The sequence below is a fragment of the Aulonocara sp. 'chitande type north' Nkhata Bay genome, linkage group LG14, assembly GCF_057382095.1.
Source record: "Aulonocara sp. 'chitande type north' Nkhata Bay isolate Kocher_YH1m ecotype deep benthic linkage group LG14, A_spYH_male_GT1.1, whole genome shotgun sequence".
NCBI lineage: Eukaryota > Metazoa > Chordata > Actinopteri > Cichliformes > Cichlidae > Aulonocara > Aulonocara sp. 'chitande type north' Nkhata Bay.
Window position 1 is genome coordinate 17256197 of NC_141357.1, and position 20354 is coordinate 17276550.

A 20354-nucleotide genomic window follows, 5' to 3' on the forward strand; every position below is an offset into this window, starting at 1 on the left:
ACATATTAACTTTGATATCCTTTTCTCCTCGTCTCCAAACTAACTAAAGAACCATGTCAAAATTCCAGCTATGAAGAGAAAGTAAGCAAACTAAATAAGAAACATGGATAGCAAATTACTGTATTGCTGTGGGATGAATGAACTATAGATGCACAATAGCTGTCTGCGTGAGATACAGTCTAGAGGAAGGGTGGAGCGATGGCAGAGTGGAGAAATAGGCTGACTGGTACTGAAATAAAACTTCCACAGGATGTTAAGGGCAAACAGAGCAGATGAAGGTTTAGTCCTATCAGAAATGCCCTTCACCACAGATGCTCCTTAAAGTATCACTGTAAGTCTAATCATGGATCAGGAAAGAAATCCAGACAGACCACTTAAGAGGCCAGTCACAGACTGCAGTGATTATAGATGAGTCAGGCAGCTACCACGGAAAAGCACAGGGGAAGTAATTCCAGCAACAGTACTCCATGGGAAATTTGTTGTCAGTGATGTATTGGTTTAAACTGTTTCCACCAAAATTCTCAAGGAAAGTCAGGGCTGGCAAAGCAATACTTATCATTAATACTTAAGCTAATGTGATCACTGGTTAAGATAACTGCAACATATGTGCTCTGTATTTAAGGTTAGTTAAGGTATTCAAGGGGTTGGGAAGCTCATCTTGTAACCAGAAGGTTGCCGGTTTGATCCCCGGGTCTGTCTGTCCTGGTCGTTGTGTCCTTGGGCAAGACACTTCACCCTACCGCCTACTGGTGTTGGCCTGAGGGGCCGATGGTGCGATATGGCAGCCTTGCTTCTGTCAGTCTGCCCCAGGGCAGCTGTGGCTACAGCTGTGGTTTGCCTCCACCAGTGTGTGAATGTGAGAGTGAATGAATAGTGGAACTGTAAAGCGCTTTGAGTGTCTAGAAAAGCGCTATATAAATGCAATCCATTATTATTTTTATATTACTGTGTTACAGGCCTTGTGAGTAAGAATATGATCAATGGTAATTTCACTCACTCGTGTTTGCCCTGTTCATTCATTTTGAACCAGTGTGAGAACATGTCTTCGTACAGACATCACCATGATATCCTTGTACCCCGGGCAGATTCAATTGGGTTTGTCATTTTCATACTTTAGCAAACAGATCACAATAACTACAGTAAACTTACATAATGTAACTGGATCTGACAATTAAAATAAATATTGTAATTTTACCATCATGTCGTGTCAAACTGTTAGGCAAAAAACAGAGAGCAACAGTTTTTAATGCAATAGTTGGAATCCACAAAAGTCAACAAGTATTTTAAAACACCCTGAGGAAAGACTCCTACAAACAGCTAGAAGCACGCTATCTGTATACCTCTGGCAGCAATAAGCATACTTAAGGGTCTTTTATGCTCACTGTAGAGTAAGCATTTTGAGTGATAGATGATAAAATATCAAATTGTCTGGATTGGCTAAGTTGCCACATCAGTGACATTATCATAATTTCAGAATGTACAGTAGATCAGTGATTCCTGAGATTAGGGACAAAACAGGCTTTAATTTTCTAAAATATATTTTTTGATTTTTCAAAAATATATTTAAATATAATTGTTGTACAAAGTTTGGCTGTCTCACCAAGTTTTGGTCCAATCTCCCAGGTGTAACATTTTTTAATAATTTATGGTTTTTGCTGGAGAAGTACAGGGCTTTTGTGCCTTTCCTTTATGAAAAACTCTTCCTTCAACTCAGGGTGGCTGTTAATTTTTTTTCTCCTTTTTTGATACTCCCTGCTCCTCCTCTTTCATTCCATTACTGACAGGTTCCCCTTAGCCATTCTAGCCTGAAATGTACCATTTTGTAATTACTATAATTTTTCTGAACCATATGCATTTATACAGATTAAGGATCAATATTCACAACACAATTATGTATTAAGCAATAGAAATGCTATCCGGTCTTTAAGTCTGATGTCATTAGCCGTTTCCAGGTCCAAACTCCGCTGCATATCCCAACGTCAAAGGAACTCAGCAGCATCACTGCGAGTTACAAACTATCTAAATTCTTTCATCTTTAATAAAACGATCAGTGTGGCTGAGTTAGAAGTTAGCTAGCTGGTTTCCACCTACATTCCAACATAAATGAAGACAGAAAACTAAACAGCAGTGACTTTTGTCAGGTTACTGAAGTTGGACTAGCTGGTATATAATGATGTGCTAGTTGATCGCTAGCGACACAGCTATGTTAGCGTAACATAAACCAGGGTAGGGCTGGGCCATATTATACCGTTCACGGTAATACCGGTATAATGTTAGGCAACGATAGGAAAATGAAATATCGCGATAGAATATGAGTAAAACGCGCATGCGCAGTGCCTTTGTTTTCATACGCACATGGCCGATTGTTGAGTGAAACAGATGAACCAGAATTGGTTTGTAAAAATGGTGCAACTTCAGTGATGTGGAACTGGTTTGGTGTTTGTCCGTCAGATACACGACAAAGCACATGTTTTTGCAGAACATGCAAGCGGCTATCGTTATTGTCGTATTTGTCGGACTAAGATGCTCTTAAGTCTTGGAGTAATCTGGGTCCTAAACTCCGTATACTTCAGGTCAAACGAACACTGCAGCATCACTGAGTGTTCAAAACTGTCTAAATTCTTTCATCTTTAATAAAACGATCAGCATTGCTGCTTTACCAGGTGTAACTATGAAGTTTAACTTCCAGGCATCCATGAAAACAAAATTTATTACATTTAACGAAGTTAGAAGTTAGCAGGAAGCTAGCGGAAGTTAGCTCGCTAGTTTCGCTAGTTACCTAAGCATGATATAGCATGTTCTGACAGAGATTTCTGAAAAAATTCAAACGTACAGCTCTGCTATCACTTCCAACATAAATGAAGACAGGAAACTAAACAGCAGTGACGTTTGTAGGGTTACTGAAGTTGGGCTAGCTGGTATATAATGATGTGCTACGTGATCGCTGGCGACACAGCTATGTTAGCATAACATAAACAGTGAAGCTGGAGGACGAACACTAACACTTTTCCACTTATAAAAGTTAACGCGAAGGTTCCTCATGGTTAGAGACAAATGCAATCGCATGGCAGGATGCTGTAAACGGACCAAACTTCAGTCAGGAGAACAACTAAGATAATCCATCCACAATACAAGGTTAGTCATTAATATACTGCAACAACATGGGAATAGAGCAGCTGCCAGAGAATTCAACATTAATGAATCAATGGTACAGAAGTGGAGGAAGCAAGAAGAATGAGTTTAATAAAGTTTGATTTATCTGACTGCTTTGTTTCGCTTAATGTGCGTTATAATCCCGTGCACCAAAAAATACGTACTGCACACTGCAGTTTAATGTTGCAAAGCACCTCTTTTTAACTTCAGTGGATATTATACATAGTTATGCTCAGGATATGTCAGCCCATTTCTACTGGAAATGCCTTTTGGTTAAACTTTCAGCAAGGAATTTGCATTTGCATTGTTACATTTTTATAAAGCTTTAATGTACATAAAAACCAGCTTCTTGTTTAAGTGAAAATAAATGGAAGGTTGTCTTTTTGCGCTAGTAATGTTGTGGAGTTGTATTTTGTCTCGCATCAATTATATCGTCAGTTATATCGTTATCGCAAATTTTCAAATATATATCGTGATAAATATTTTTGGCCATATCGCCCTGCTCTAAACCAGGGGCCTCAAACTCGCGGCCCGCAGACCATTTGTGGCCCACATCACCTCTATTTGCGGCCGCATATTGATGTGAAGAAATATTTTTTTTAAATTGTTATACGAAAAATGATTTAAACGACAGCATAGTGTTACAGGCATGGCCCTTTAAGACTGTAGCCTCATGAGCGGTGTAGTCCTTGCTGCAGGGAAAACGTGTGGGACCGCCCCTCCCGCTGTGTGTGTGTGAGCGTGAGGGAGGGAGAAAAACAAAAGTCGACATCATCACTTAAAGACCAGCTCTCGGGGCAGAGATAGCTCAGTAGACGCCACATAATCGGAAGGTTGGGCGTTCAAATCCAAAGAACAGCGGTTATCCTGGATTTGTAGCTGCCTACTGCATCACTGAGTGAGTGGGTTAAATGCAGAGGACTAAGCATTTTCCTACAGGATTAATAATGTATACATAAACAATGAGATTCAAGATAAGGCAAATTCGATAATATTCGACACACCTGTAAAGCAGAAATATCAGTAAAATACACAGGAAGTAATATGACTGAAATATTAATAAAAAATAACTTAATTTAATTGATGAATAGCACACTTTTGTGGCATTTGTCAACACCATTAGAAAAAGGGTCAACACAGTCAGACAAAAATCCTGATGGTGTTGACATCCGATGGTGCTGACAAAATACCCTACTTTCTCTCATAACACATCTTTTTCTGACAGAAGCCATCTTGTTTTTCATCAGTTGCTTATGACCTCTACAATCCACCTAAATGAAGCTTTTTTTACAAAAAAATAAAATAAAATCTTGCATTTCATCGACTTTGGTGTTGACGCATTGTTGTTACAGAAAGGTATGCCATAAATGAAATAAAAATTTAAAAAACTTATCACAGCAGTGACCTCATGGCATGTGTATCAAACAGGAAGTGGTAAAGGGGTCCTCAGAGTGTAAGCTACCCACAATAATTCCTGATTTTTTTGTACTTTTAAAAAAATCTGATGGTGTTGACAAAAACTCTGGACACAATTTTAATCACTTAAAAAATATGTAAAAACAAATTTTCAATTGCATATTTTGATATTATATAAGTTATTGACTTAAATACTTCGTGACGAGAGCCATGATGTTTAATTTTACATAACTTTTAGTTTTTTTTCTGTATTTTAATATTATCACACCTGCTTCTGGACAATGGATTTTTAAGGTACTGGTAATGTATTGTACCATTAAAAATAAATATATATGTATGATAAAATGCAAAATCATACTTTTGTTTTATACTCATTGCCTTGGTTTGTCTTTTAGTCAGTTGAGTTAACACTTATATGCATATTTTTTACCCCAAAATTGGGTTTTATCTGGCGGACATGTTTTGTCCCTCAAGAATCACTGAGATCTTTGTTGCCCTTTCCTGTGGTGGCTCTGTTTTCATGGTTACCATTGTTGCCTCAAATTTTTATCATCTCCCCTGTGCTTGTAAAAATTATTATGTGAGAGTCAGCTCTTATAGCCTTGTAAACATAGCCTCTCTAGCCTCTCCATACACTCCCTTGATTTTATGTTTACAGCAGCTTGAGCAAAGTCTTTAAAAAATATATGAGATTCAGTGAATATTAGTAACAGACTAGAGAATATATGCAGGAAAGAAAATAAAACATTTCTTCATCTTCCTCCTCTTTGCCACCCCTCCAGCTGGTGACGCCCTAGGTTGGCACATTGTTAGGCAAACCCAAAATTAAAGAGTTGCAAGCTTCCATTTTAAAGTTTCAATTTCAGTAGCTTGGCTGCTAGACCTAATCATATGCATAAATTACAAGACAGTAAATTGTAACTATATATTATGCGAAATGGACAATTTAACAGTAATTCTTGAATACCAGGCCTCCCTGACGCAATATTTATGGTAATTATGGGACCAACACGGTCAGCGGGAAGATAAAAAATTGTCCAAAATGGCCTTTTTCCTCTAAAATCCTTTTCAAATAACAGGTTGTTTCCCTCAACCTCTAATAATACCGTAATGGATTGCATTTATATAGCGCTTTTCAGGACCCCTCAAAGTGCTTTATAATACCACTATTCATTCACTCTCACATTCATACACTGGTGAAGGCAAGCTACAGTTGTAGCCACAGCTGCCCTGAGGCAGACTGACAGAGGCGAGGCTGCCATATCGCGCCATCGGCCCCTCTGGCCATCACCAGTAGGCGGTAGATGGAGTGTCTTGCCCAAGGACACAACGACCGAGACTGTCCGAGCCAGGGCTCGAACCGGCAACCTTCCGATTACAAGACGAACACCCAAGGAACAGTGCTGATTTTCTAACACTGGAATATTTCTAACATTTTGAGTTATTTTCCAGCGTTAGAAAATCAGCACTGCTCAGTGTTAGCCATTGTTAATCTTCAAAACTGACTAGGTTACTTTTAAACATATAACACTGTCAAAAGTGTTAATTTAACACTCAACAGTGTTGTATTTAACACTCAGAGGTGTGGACCCATATAGACACTCTCCAGTAGAGCTGGGCGATATATCGAGTTTTTAAAACATATCGATATATTTTTATACGAGATATAAGATGTGACAATATCCTTTATATCGATATAGTCTATGTTACGTTATAATTATAGTTGTGGAGCCGCAAGTTTGCCTCTCTTTCGTCCACTTTTGTCTCTACGCAACGTTACTCCGCCTCGCCTTCACTGAAGACAACTCCCCCTCCTCCCCCATCGCTTCACATGCAGGCAGCGACAAGACGGACACGGCAAATCTCCGTTAACGAGTTACTGCGCATCGCCCCATGCGTGGGGCTGGACGGCGTCAACGTGCTAACGAGCTAAACATGCTAACGAGCTAACAGCGCTAACCCTAAAATCCTTTCATTCTCTCAAAAGTTGATAGCGCGCCTTATGTATGAATTCTGGTTGTGCTTGATGGCCGCGAACTGATTTTATGTGGTACACGGCGCTCAGCAATCTGTCAAAAATGTTTGAGTACGACTTTGGTAAGCTACGGAGCTGCACCGCTTGATAGATTGTCGGCGCATTACGGCTACCGAGGAGCTTCGCGGAGTGATATGTACTGTGCATCAACGTAATATTACCGTATTGTGTGTGTATAAGGACCATAAATGGCACCTGTAAGAGACGTGGTTATGAAGCGGATTTCAAACTCCAGGCTATCAGTCACACAGTAAAACTTGGGAACAGAGCAGCTGTAAAATCTGTCTGTCTTTGTTATTACGCTCAGCGTCTTTTAGTTTACATTTTGACTGCACAATTGTGAGCTCTTTGTTTAGCACAAAAACAACCTTGTTTTCTTTTATTTATGGAGCATTATTATTTAATGAATGCTCATAATTTAATTTTGAGTAATTTTTCATGTACATCTGTGCTGTATGTTAATAAAAGTGCCTGTGTGACATCTGGGACACAGCTTTGACTAAGAACTCTCTTTTTGTTCTTACTTTATGGCTTAAAAAAAAAATCGAGATATATATCTTATATCGCCATCCAGCTAAAAAATATCGAGATATGAATTTTGGGTCATATCGCCCAGCCCTACTCTCCAGTGTTAATTTAACACTGGAGATTTTGCTGTGTACATCTTTTTTTCTAGTTGTTTCAAGTGGCAACATGTTTCAAAAGACCTAAAGTATTCAGTTTCAATCTGTTGCTATAACAGCAATGGCATAAAGGAATATTGGAAGTAAATACTTGGGTGTTTTCCCATGTTTGTCAGTGTGTTGTACTCTTGGAACATGAGGAAGTACCTCCATAACAGGAACTTCTTCAAGGCTGCATGATGGCTCACATCGAGGAAATCAAATCTTAATTATACAAAATACAAATTTGCAGTACTTAACGATGCCACAAGACAGTCTTCTTAACTTCCTCACACAGAAAAAAAAAACAATTATGGGTTATGACACGAAAAAACTGACACATTGCTCAAAATTAGAGTAATCGATATGCTGTAAACACCATGTATGTGTGTGCGTGTGTTTGTGTGTGTACTTTTGGAAATGAATTAGGTTTTTATTGTTTTATTAAAAGATCCAATTTGTTTAAGTTTTATTTCTGGCAGCAGCTGTCCATTTCCAGCCTCATTGACCATCCAATCTCTCATTCACTACACAGTTTGACATCTGCAGGCAATTATCTACACATATTATCTCCACCGTGTGAAGAACAGACATGAAGGCATCTGCACGCTGCACCCTTCTGCACGTATACAAAAAAAAAAAGGATTTCCATGGTGACATGGCTACTAAGTGTCGTACACAAACAACAAAATTAATTCCATCAAGAAGGTAAAGAGATACCAGATCAGACAAAAGGAAGCAGCTGCGTAAAAGTAGGCCTTCATTTAGACTTGCATAAGAATGACTTACAAAATTTCATAAGCTCGGAGCTCTAAATTCATGTCTGATTTGTTTACGTTTTTCGTGTGTTGACCCTGGGATAGTGTACAGTGTTTGGAAGGGCAACGTGGGAGACTTAATCTGAGTGTTGAGGAGTAAATGGAAAATATTCGATCTGAAAGCGAACCAAGATATGCTGTAATTAATGAGGTATTTAATCTGATGTTTCTCCTACAACCACTGGAATAAAGAAGCAACATTAAAAAAAAAAACCCAAAGTAAAACAAGTGTTCTGCGAACGTCCTTCTCTATCGTCTCTGGTACGGCTTTTTTAACAGAGACATATCTAACGCGCAATTGACCAAAGTACACAAGAGTCCTGTGGGCACTGCTTACACAGGCTTTTCCCAGTTCCATCCCAGCTTCATTTTGTTCCGTTGTGAATAAAAAATAAAATAAAATCTGTGAAAAGCTCCTCAAGCTTTCCAGTGTGCTTGCAGGGTCAGGGAATGATTAGGTTTGCCTGACATCAATGTTTTGGGGACAGATGTGTGTTTATAATATTTTTTGAGCCCAGCTTTGAGCCCAGCTAATTGATTCAAGCAGAAATGAGTCAGTACTGCAGAGACCATATTTAATGATTACCTTCAAGTTGCCACACACTTCATATCATTAATCTCGATTATATATGATATCTGTAGAAGAAGAAAAAACTAAAGTCACTGCCATGAAGGAGACTAAACACAGAAAAAGGACACTGCACTTTGAGTTTGCATATAATAAAATATGCTTTGTAAATACATTTTCCATTCCCATCTAATCCTACATACTCTTTCAGATGGTTGACATTGGAGACTCCACAGCCATCCTGATCTAAAATTCAGCCATGCCTAAACTACCAAGGAAACAGAACAGGGAAAAAATGAAAAAGGGAAGTGTAACAGGAATGGATTAGTAATCCATTTAAAGCTACTCTCGCCTGTTCTCTTAGTCACAGAAGTTGCAAAGGTGTGTAGCTCAACATGACGCAAGCTCCAAGGGAATTTAGTTCGTAAAATCCCATATAAGTGTATAATAAACCTTATCAATGACCTTTGAATGCAGTCAAATATTAGAGTCCGAGGTTATTATGGCAAATATTAAGGAGTATGAATGCAGGTACATCTTCAAAAGCGTCTTTCAATCATTCATTCATTCATCATTGCAACTTTTACAGCATGACATTTACTGCCCTGGACAACAGCAAGTGGGAACAAGGATGTCGTCAAAAGAGAGGTGTGCAACTCTAATGCAGACTGATATTCTGATGTTAAGATTTCAGGAGAATTTGTACTCTACTTGAGTCATCATGAGCGGCTCTTTTAAACGGGGAAGCTCAAGACTTACAGTGGGGCAAAAAAGTATTTAGTCAGCCACCGATTGTGCAAGTTCCCACCTAAAATGATGACAGAGGTCAGTAATTTGCACCAGAGGTACACTTCAACTGTGAGAGACAGAATGTGAAAAAAAAATCCATGAATTCACATGGTAGGATTTGTAAAGAATTTATTCGTAAATCAGGGTGGAAAATAAGTATTTGGTCAATAACAAAAATACAACTCAATACTTTGTACCATAACCTTTGTTGGCAATAACAGAGGTCAAACGTTTACTATAGGTCTTTACCAGGTTTGCACAAACAGTAGCTGGTATTTTGGCCCATTCCTCCATGCAGATCTTCTCGAGAGCAGTGATGTTTTGGGGCTGTCGCCGAGTAACACGGACTTTCAACTCCCGCCACAGATTTTCTATGGGGTTGAGGTCTGGAGACTGGCTAGGCCACTCCAGGACTTTCAAATGCTTCTTACGGAGCCACTCCTTTGTTGCCCGGGCGGTGTGTTTTGGATCATTGTCATGTTGGAAGACCCAGCCTCGTTTCATCTTCAAAGTTCTCACTGATGGAAGGAGGTTTTGGCTCAAAATCTCACGATACATGGCCCCATTCATTCTGTCCTTAACACGGATCAGTCGTCCTGTCCCCTTGGCAGAAAAACAGCCCCATAGCATGATGTTTCCACCCCCATGCTTCACAGTAGGTATGGTGTTCTTGGGATGCAACTCAGTATTCTTCTTCCTCCAAACACGACGAGTTGAGTTTATACCAAAAAGTTCTACTTTGGTTTCATCTGACCACATGACATTCTCCCAATCCTCTGCTGCATCATCCATGTGCTCTCTGGCAAACTTCAGACGGGCCTGGACATGCACTGGCTTCAGCAGCGGAACACGTCTGGCACTGCGGGATTTGATTCCCTGCCGTTGTAGTGTGTTACTGATGGTGACCTTTGTTACTTTGGTCCCAGCTCTCTGCAGGTCATTCACCAGGTCCCCCCGTGTGGTTCTGGGATCTTTGCTCACCGTTCTCATGATCATTTTGACCCCACGGGATGAGATCTTGCGTGGAGCCCCAGATCGAGGGAGATTATCAGTGGTCTTGTATGTCTTCCATTTTCTGATGATTGCTCCCACAGTTGATTTTTTCACACCAAGCTGCTTGCCTATTGTAGATTCACTCTTCCCAGTCTGGTGCAGGTCTACAATACTTTTCCTGGTGTCCTTCGAAAGCTCTTTGGTCTTGGCCATGGCGGAGTTTGGAGTCTGACTGTTTGAAGCTGTGGACAGGTGTCTTTTATACAGATGATGAGTTCAAACAGGTGCCATTCATACAGGTAATGAGTGGGGGACAGAAAAGCTTCTTACAGAAGACGTTACAGGTCTGTGAGAGCCAGAGATTTTCCTTGTTTGAGGTGACCAAATACTTATTTTCCACCCTAATTTACGAATAAATTCTTTACAAATCCTACCATGTGGATTCATGGATTTTTTTTTCACATTCTGTCTCTCACAGTTGAAGTGTACCTCTGGTGCAAATTACTGACCTCTGTCATCATTTTAAGTGGGGGAACTTGCACAATCGGTGGCTGACTAAATACTTTTTTGCCCCACTGTATTTGTTTAGGCCTGCTCTCAACTAGAGATGGACCGATCCGATATTACGTATCGGTATCGGTCCGATACTGACCTAAATTACTGGATCGGATATCGGAGAAAAATAAAAAATGTAATCCGATCCATTAAATATCACGAAAGCACCTCGCAAAACTTGCAACACGCCGTAACTCACCTCAGAACGTTAGCAGTCGGAGCAGTATGCATCACGTGATAGAGCAGCTGTGGCATGCCGGACCTGTCGGTGGTCTGGATAGCATGTGGAGATTCGCTAGCAACCCGGCATTTCATCTCCGACAAAGTTATCCCCGAGAGAAGTAAAGCAAGTGTGTAAGTCCATCTCTGAATGTTTGTAAAGCATTCCCACGTTAAGCTTAACAAGCGACTGCCTCTCGCTCTCCGGCTGCTACTTCAATCGTGAAACTGCTTAAATGATCAGCTGATCGGCTTTTCTGTCGCGAGTCCGTGTCTCTTGTTTGTTTTTGGCCCACTTTGCACCAGAAAGAGGAAACCAGCGGCTGAACAACAGCAGAACGTTTAAGCTTGATAAGCTGTTGTTAGAATTTATTTAATATTTCTTTCTACACCAGGATCTTTTTCTACGTAGCTGACGCTGGTAACTGTGCAGGGGCGGATCTAGCAAAGTTTAGCCAGGGGGGCCGATAGGGCATGAACAGGGAAAAGGGGGCACAAAGACATACTTTTCTTTCTTATTCTCATTTAAAATGTCGAGCTTTTAATAAATAATTATCTGACACCCAAAGTTTTAATTTGATGTAAAATGAATAGAAGTCAATTACTGTATATAGTGACTATTAAGTCTAATATATACCCTAGTATGCTATAGTACTTTTTACTTTGGGAAGGTACCATCTGTGCAGTCTGCAATTTTGTTGAAGAAAGATGTTGAATCTATTTAATATTTCTTGAAAAATAATTGATTTCTGTGCATTTTTTTTCACACTGCATCAAATTAAGGTTGATTACGTCGATTAAGCATCATGAGGTGGCGCGTGAGGGGTGGTTCCTTATTTTTTATTTATTTCTTTTTGTTGTTGCTGGGAGTTGGAACCCTATTAGTTAGGTTGCTTAATATTTACGCTAAGTACTCTTTAAAATACCAGAATAGGGAGGATGGTGTAGGTCTAAGTTTATTAGATTGATCAGTATTGCTGAACTATGAAATTTTTTTTTGTATACAGGTATAACAGAATAGCTTTAGTGTAGTTGTTGTTTTAAACTTGAGTATGAACTTGCAGACTTGCAAAATGCAGCAAGATATTTTAAAAAACAGTTTTGTTGATTAAAAAACACTATATCGGATTCATATCGGTATCGGCAGATATCCAAATTTATGATATCGGTATCGGTATCGGACATAAAAAAGTGGTATCGTGCCATCTCTACTCTCAACCAGCGGATATTACCGTTGTCTTTTTGTATTTGTATATTTATTTGTTGCATGCTGTTTGAAAAGTGTTATAAGAATCTATTTTACGTTCTTACTTACTTACATCTTCCAGTTCAACACAGTCGTGCTAATTGCTCTTATATTAATGCCGATTCTTAAAATATTTTCCAGTGTGTTCTTCTTTTTTGCTACTGATCCAAAATCCACAAGCGGCCTCTTCACATCAGCAACCCAAAAAATAGGTCAATAGGACTTTGATCACGCTGATCATCACAAAAGTCTGTTTGTTGTCCCAGTCAATGACTAAGTGACCAGAGTGATCACCACAAAGGACAAAACAGGCATTCGCATCTAAAAAAAAGATTACGTGTCATCAATGAGTGAAACAGACAAGAACAAAAAAACACACACTACGACTTTGCTTTGAAAGTTTGCATGGCTGTAATATTACTGTGGAGCTACACGTCTAAAACAAGCTCAAACAGGGAGGCAGATAATCAGGAGACGTCGATCTCCACGATCTGAATTTATCAGCTCCGACCAAAAGTATATCTGTCGCTGCCTGCTTTTGTTTTTTCCACCAAGAATCCGGGCTCTTGATATACTTGCCAAACTTAAATTCCATTTCAAGTTAGATTCAATGTCACTGATTGCAGGGAATATATGTGAGACATGTCATTCTCGTGCACTCAAGGGTTTCCTGTCTACATCTAGCGTGCTGCCAGCATCACACAGAGATGACTTGTGCCAGCCAAATTAAATCTTGTGATCCATAATAACTCGGCTCCAATAGGTCTGGGGTATTTTTAAGACTAACAAAATTCACACAAATACACACACATAGCTCGCTTGCCCAAAAGGGGGGCCTAAACGGCCTCACTTACCAGCAGCGCTGTCGGACAGATGACGTTAAATCGGCGGGGAGCGACTCTGTTCAGAACTGCAACCAAGTTCACGTTGCTTTTGGTGCCATTCCGTGCATTTGAAACCAACAAACCCTGTCAGCCCACCGCTAAGGCACGCCGACAGAAGCAATGAGGGCGTTAACGCTCATGTGACGATGTAACGCTCCACCGGACGCGCAATACCACAGAGTTTATCTCTTCTGCCTGCTATGAAGTCGCTCTGACATAGCGGTTAACACTGCGGTCAAGTGAGCCCTCACTTACGAAGTCGCAGTCAAGCTAGCCGCCCCGCCAGCCGCACCTAAAATGTTGTTGCACTACTCTTACGCATATTACGGTATAGGTGCCGACTGGCTTAGAAACGCAGTGTTTTCTGTCCTGACACTATTTTACTTCACAATCCACTCCCAGTTTTGGTTAATCTCCACTTTCACCCCTGTGATCCACAGCCCAAATTACTGTATGATTCAGAGAAAATTAACAATAAAATTTACCCAATTTACTCAACTATACTTTTAATGTCCTCATCTTTGAGCTCAGATTACAGGAAAACTGAAAGAGGTGACGCAGATATTTCACTGGATTCTGACTCTGGGTGACCCCCACTCTGCATGCTGTGATCCACAGCCAAAATTACTGTACAGTTTTTGAGAAAATTGATAGTAAAATCTTCCCATTTTGCTTTACTGTACTCTACATATTGACATCTTTGAGCTCAGATTACAGGAAAACTATAAGAGGTGACGCAGATATTTCACTGGATTCTGAATCTAGGCTGTCGCCACTCTTCACCCTGTCATCCACAGCCAAAATTACTGTACAGTTTTTGAGAAAATTCATGGTAAAATCTTCCCATTTTGCTTTACTGTACTCTACATATTGACATCTTTGAGCTCAGATTACAGGAAAACTATAAGAGGTGACGCAGATATTTCACTGGATTCTGAATCTAGGCTGTCGCCACTCTTCACCCTGTCATCCACAGCCAAAATTACTGTACAGTTTTTGAGAAAATTCATGGTAAAATCTTCCCATTTTGCTTTACTGTACTCTACATATTGACATCTTTGAGCTCAGATTACAGGAAAACTATAAGAGGTGACGCAGATATTTCACTGGATTCTGAATCTAGGCTGTCGCCACTCTTCACCCTGTCATCCACAGCCAAAATTACTGTACGGTTTTTGAGAAAATTCATGGTAAAATCTTCCCATTTTGCTTTACTGTACTCTACATATTGACATCTTTGAGCTCAGATTACAGGAAAACTGTAAGAGGTGACGCAGATATTTCACTAGATTCTGAATCTAGGCTGTCGCCACTCTTCACCCTGTCATCCACAGCCAAAATTACTGTACAGTTTTTGAGAAAATTCATGGTAAAATCTTCCCATTTTGCTTTACTGTACTCTACATATTGACATCTTTGAGCTCAGATTACAGGAAAACTATAAGAGGTGACGCAGATATCTCACTGTATTCTGACTCTAGGCTGTCGCCACTCTTCACCCTGTGATCCACAGCCAAAATTACTGTACGGTTTTTGAGAAAATTGATAGTAAACTTTGCACAATTTACTCTACTGTACTTTTAATATCCTCGTCTTTAACCTCAGATTACAGGAAAACTGTAAGAGGTGACGCAGATATTTCACTGGATTATGACTCTGGGTGACCCCCACTCTGCACCCTGTGATCCACAGCCAAAATTACTGTACGGATTTTGAGAAAATTGATAGTAAACTTTGCACAATTTACTGTACTATACTCTATATATTCTCATCTTTGAGCTCAAATTACAGGAAAACCATAAGAGGTGACGCAGATATTTCACTGGATTATGAATCTAGGCCATCTCCACTCTGCACCCTGTGATCCACAGCAAAAATTACTGTATGGATTTTGAGAAAATTGATAGTAAAATCTTCCCATTTTGCTTCACTGTACTCTACATATTGACATCTTTGAGTTCCGATTACAGGAAAACTGTAAGAGGTGACGCAGATATTTCACTGGATTATGAATCTAGGCCATCTCCACTCTGCACCCTGTCATCCACAGCCAAAATTACTGTACAGTTTTTGAGAAAATTGATAGTAAAATCTTCCCATTTTGCTTTACTGTACTCTACATATTGACATCTTTGAGTTCCGATTACAGGAAAACTGTAAGAGGTGACGCAGATATTTCACTGGATTCTGACTCTAGGCTGTCGCCACTCTTCACCCTGTGATCCACAGCCAAAATTACTGTACGGTTTTTGAGAAAATTGATAGTAACCTTTGCACAATTTACTCTACTGTACTTTTAATATTCTCATCTTTGACCTCAGATTACAGGAAAACTGTAAGAGGTGACGCAGATATCTCACTGGATTATGACTCTGGGTGACCCCCACTCTGCACCCTGTGATCCACAGCCAAAATTACTGTACGGATTTCTGATAAAATTAAATCCTATTCCATTACCAAACAAAATGAGTTCATTGAAGTATTTGCTTAACTACAAGAAATGTCTTTCCACACACAATTTAAATTTTTCAAAATGTCATTCACACACCACCTCAAGTATCAACTTCAGTTTTAGACATTATTTATTCAGTTCTTAATCACAACAATAGTCAACTTAAGGCACTTACATAATAAGTTAAACCTTACAATAATACATACAGAGAAAAACCCAACAATCATATGACCCCCTATGAGCAACAGTGGGAAGGAAAAACTCCCTTTTAACAGGAAGAAACCTCCGGCAGAACCAGGCTCAGGGAGGGGCGGCCATCTGCCTCAACCGGTCAGGGTGAGAAATTACATTTCTCAGATTACTGATTTCTCATATTACTACTACACAGTTTAGATACACTCAACAAAAATATAAACGCAACACCTTTGTTACTGCTCCCATTCCCCATGGGATGGACGTAGAGACCGAAAATTCATTCCAGATACACAATATAACCATCCCTCCCAAACAGTGGTCACAAATCAGTCCAAATGTGTGGTAGTGGGCACATCTGCCATATTGAGATAATCCATCCCACCTCACAGGTGTGCCACATCAGGATGCTGATCTGACATCATGAGTAGTGCACAGGTGTACCTCAGACTGCCCACAACAAAAGGCCACCCTGGAATGTGCAGTTTTGTCTCACAGCAAAATGCCACAGATGCCACAAGCAATGAGGGAGCGTGCAATTGGCATGCTGACAGCAGGAATGTCAACCAGATCTGTCGCCCGTGCATTGAATGTTCATTTCTCAACCATAAGCCGTCTCCACAGGCGTTTCAGAGAATATGGCAGTCTGTGGAAAGATGTCATGGTTGGTTTGCAAGCTGTTTTGTAATTTCTTTATTTAGAATGACATCTTTCCACAGACTTAAAATATAAACGTACTATCAATTACAACCTAGTGGCAATTTCAGCTTCCTTTTACATCATCTTTATGATTCAATTCTGTCATAATCAATTGAGTCTGATTTTGCTTTTCAAAATGAAAACCCAATATGTGTTGAAACAGCAATTTTCATTTTTAAAACATTCTGAAATAATTGAAAGAGTATATCACATATGGACAAATTCGACGGGCCATTAATTTGAAAGGCGAAATCAGACCAACATGAAATTTACATGGTTTTACTGTCGGGTTGGATACTGTTGATCTAAAGTGGAATTATCCTGTGGAAACAGCATCTTTCAATTTAAGAGCATTTTGAAATCGTTAAACGAGTAGGTCGTCTACGGGCAATTTGAAAATACTTTTATTTTGGAAGGCAAAATCAGAGTGACTTGATCTTAACATCGTATCTCTGTGGGGTTGTATACTGTTGATTTAAAGTGAAATTATTCTGTGGAAACAGAAAATTTCCTTTTTAGAGCATTCCGAAATCACTGAAAGTTAGGTAAGTTATTGGCATTTTCAACAGGCCATTATTTTGGAAGGCAAAATCAGAATGACTTGAAATTGAAGTAGTACCATGGTGTGGATGTACACTTTTGATCTAACATGGATTCATCCTGTGGAAAGAGCAAGTTTCATTTTTAGAGCGTTCTGAATTCTTTAAAAGAGTAGGTCGTATATCGGCAATTTGAAAAGTCTTTTATTTTGGAAGGCAACATCAGACTGATTTGATATTGATATGGTATCACTGTGGGGTTGGATACTATTGATCTAAAGTGGAATTATGCTGTGGAAACAGCAATTTTCCATCTTAGAGCATTTTGAATTCGCTCCAAGAGTAAGTCATATATGGGCAAATTGAAAAAGCTTTTATTTTGAAAAGCAAAATCAGACTGACTTGAAATTGACATGGTAACATCGTGAGGTTGTATACTGTTGATCTAAAGTGGAATTACCCTGTGGAAACTGAAATCTTCCTTTTTAGAGCATTCTGAAATCACTGAAAGTTAGGTAAATTATGGGCATTTTCAACAGGCCATTATTTTGGAAGGCATAATCAGAATTACTTGAAATTGATATGGTAACATCGTGAGGTTGTATACTGTTGACCTAAAGTGAAATTATCCTGTGGAAACAGCAAAATTCTGTTTAAGAACATTTTGAAATCGTCAAAAAAGTAGGCCGTATATGCTCAATTTGAAAGGGCATTTATTTTGGAAGGCATAATCAGAATGACTTGATATTGATATGGTATCACTGTGGGGCTGTATACTGTTGATCTAAGGTGGAATTACCCTGTGGAAACAGGAAATTTCCATTTTAGAGCATTTTGAAATCACTGAAAGTTAGGTCAATTGTGGACAATTTGAAAAGGCTTTTACTTTGGAAGGCAAAATCAGAATGACTTGACATTGATATGGTATCACTGTGGGGCTGTATACTGTTGATCTAAAGTAGAATTACCCTGTGGAAACAGGAAATTTCCATTTTAGAGCATTTTGAAATCACTGAAAGTTAGGTCAATTATGGACAATTTAAAAAGGCTTTTATTTTGGAAGGCATAATCAGAATGACTTGATATTGATATGGTATCACTGTGGGGCTGTATACTGTTGATCTAAGGTGGAATTACCCTGTGGAAACAGGAATTTTCCTTTTTAGAGCATTTTGAAATCACTGAAAGTTAGGTCAATTATGGACAATTTGAAAAGGCTTTTATTTTTGAGAGCAAAATCAGAATGACTTGATATTGATATGGTATCACTGTGGGGCTGTATACTGTTGATCTAAGGTGGAATTACCCTGTGGAAACAAGAATTTTTCATTTTAGAGCATTTTGAATCGTTAGAAGATTAAGTCAATTATGGACAATTTCAAAGGGCCATTACTATGAAAGGCAAAATCAGACTGACTTGATATTGATATGGTATCACTGTAAAAAGACTGTGGTTGGAAAGTGTTGATATAAAGTTCAAATAGTATTTGGAAATACGACTTTTGCTTTTAAGAGCATTATTAAGTCATTGAAAGAGTAGTTCAAAAATGAAGATTCACAGGGCTTTTACTTTGAAATCCAAAATAAGATGGCCTTGATAGTGACAGGGCACAATTAGGGTACAAGGCTGTGTCATATAGATCTAACATTAGAGTTTGTAAAAAAAAAAAAAGCCTAAATTATATGTTATTATGTTCTTAACATATCTGTTAATTCACTCGAAGTTGGCTTTTATTTTGAAATCCGGTTTCCACATCCATTCCCGTAATACTTTGAATACACAGGGAACGTAAAACAAACTGGAGGCTGGCTTGACTGCAAGTCTCGAATTGGAGGCTGGCTTGACACAAGTCGGTTAACATAGCGCTTTTAACAGCGGACACCCCTTCTTCCCCCCCTCCCCCCACACACACACTGTGCAGCAACGCATGCGCAATGTGGGGTATGCGCACTGGCCGCTAGAGAGGTTTCACTGACTGCGAAAACCGGGCAAGTTAAAACTTGTGTACGGGCGTAGCAGCAAGCAGGACTTCTCAAAGTGCCCCGTTCAAAATCTACAGCTCATCACGATCATTTGACCTATGCCTCATAAATCCGGCTCAAACTGGACTATATTGCAGACGGAGCAACATCTGGAAAGGCTTTGCAGCTGGCTGAGATTAAAAAAAACAAAAAGAAAACTCTAAATGCAGCTGACACATGAAGTGAATTCTGAGCTGTTTTTTTTTTTTTCTTTTCTTGAAATATTGAAAATGTAAAAAAAAACGTAAATTACAAAGGATAGCTGCTTTCGGTAGAGTTAAATTCTTCACAAATATTCAACTCATTTGTCTTCGGAGATATTTCACTTTTATTGATAGGGCTAATTCACAACAACAGCTGCCACAAGGCACTTTATGCTGTCAAGACCCTACAATAAGCAAGCGTTTGGCGACAGTGGGGAAGAAGAGCTCCCTCTTAGGACAAACCTCCCACAGCAGGCTCAGGGAGGATCAATATTTAATTATGTATAATGATTAATTGCATTATTGATGTGTACGCACACAGAAGGTTTAAGGAAATGGCTGAAAAAGGTGCTCAGTGCATCATGGGAATTTCCCACCGGCTGAAACTTATTACAGTGTAACTAAGGGATGGTTCAGGGTCACCTAATCCAGCTCTAATGATGAACCCTATGAAAGCCTAACCTTACAAGTAGAGAGAGTCTCTCAATAATTAATTAATGGCACTGATTCTTTGCGCAGTCTTTTAGGAACGAATTTTAAAAGAAAATAGGTGCTATAAATGCACTAGATAGACTATCAGGTAGTTTACAAAAAATTGAATTACCGAGGTAAAAGTAGGCTCCAACATCAAAACTTTGCTCATGTGCACATAAGAGTCCACATTGAGATAGTGGACTCTTATAAGTACCTGGGTGTTCACCTCAACAATAAACTGGACTGGACTACAAATGTAGACGTCCTGTATAAGAAGGGCCAGAGTCGACTCCACCTGCTGAGGAGACTGAGGTCCTTCGGAGTCTGCAGGACTCTGTTAAGGACATTCTATGACACTATGGTAGCATCTGCCCTTTTCTATGCAGTGGCCTGCTGGGGGAGTGGATGCACGGACAGGGACAGGAGCAGGATTGA

At 39.4% G+C, this 20354-nt stretch overlaps 1 protein-coding gene across 5 annotated transcripts in view; it reads right to left on the minus strand.

The window, feature by feature from the left end:
* The window catches only part of st3gal4 (ST3 beta-galactoside alpha-2,3-sialyltransferase 4), a 49701-nt gene that overhangs the window by 23908 nt on the left and 5439 nt on the right, over positions 1–20354 (minus strand). Inside the window, exons 1-3 of one of the 5 annotated variants that reach the window (XM_086261269.1) lie at positions 13309–13638; positions 8856–8920; positions 8671–8720 (exon numbers count right to left, since the gene is read on the minus strand). The exons of 1 other annotated variant lie outside the window; for it this stretch is intronic. The gene's annotated coding sequence lies outside the window, so the exon portion shown is untranslated. Of the gene's footprint in view, positions 1–8670; positions 8721–8855; positions 8921–13308; positions 13639–20354 lie in introns of those variants that run through there. 3 more of the 5 variants (XM_086261267.1, XM_086261266.1, XM_086261271.1) reach the window with 3 other exon arrangements.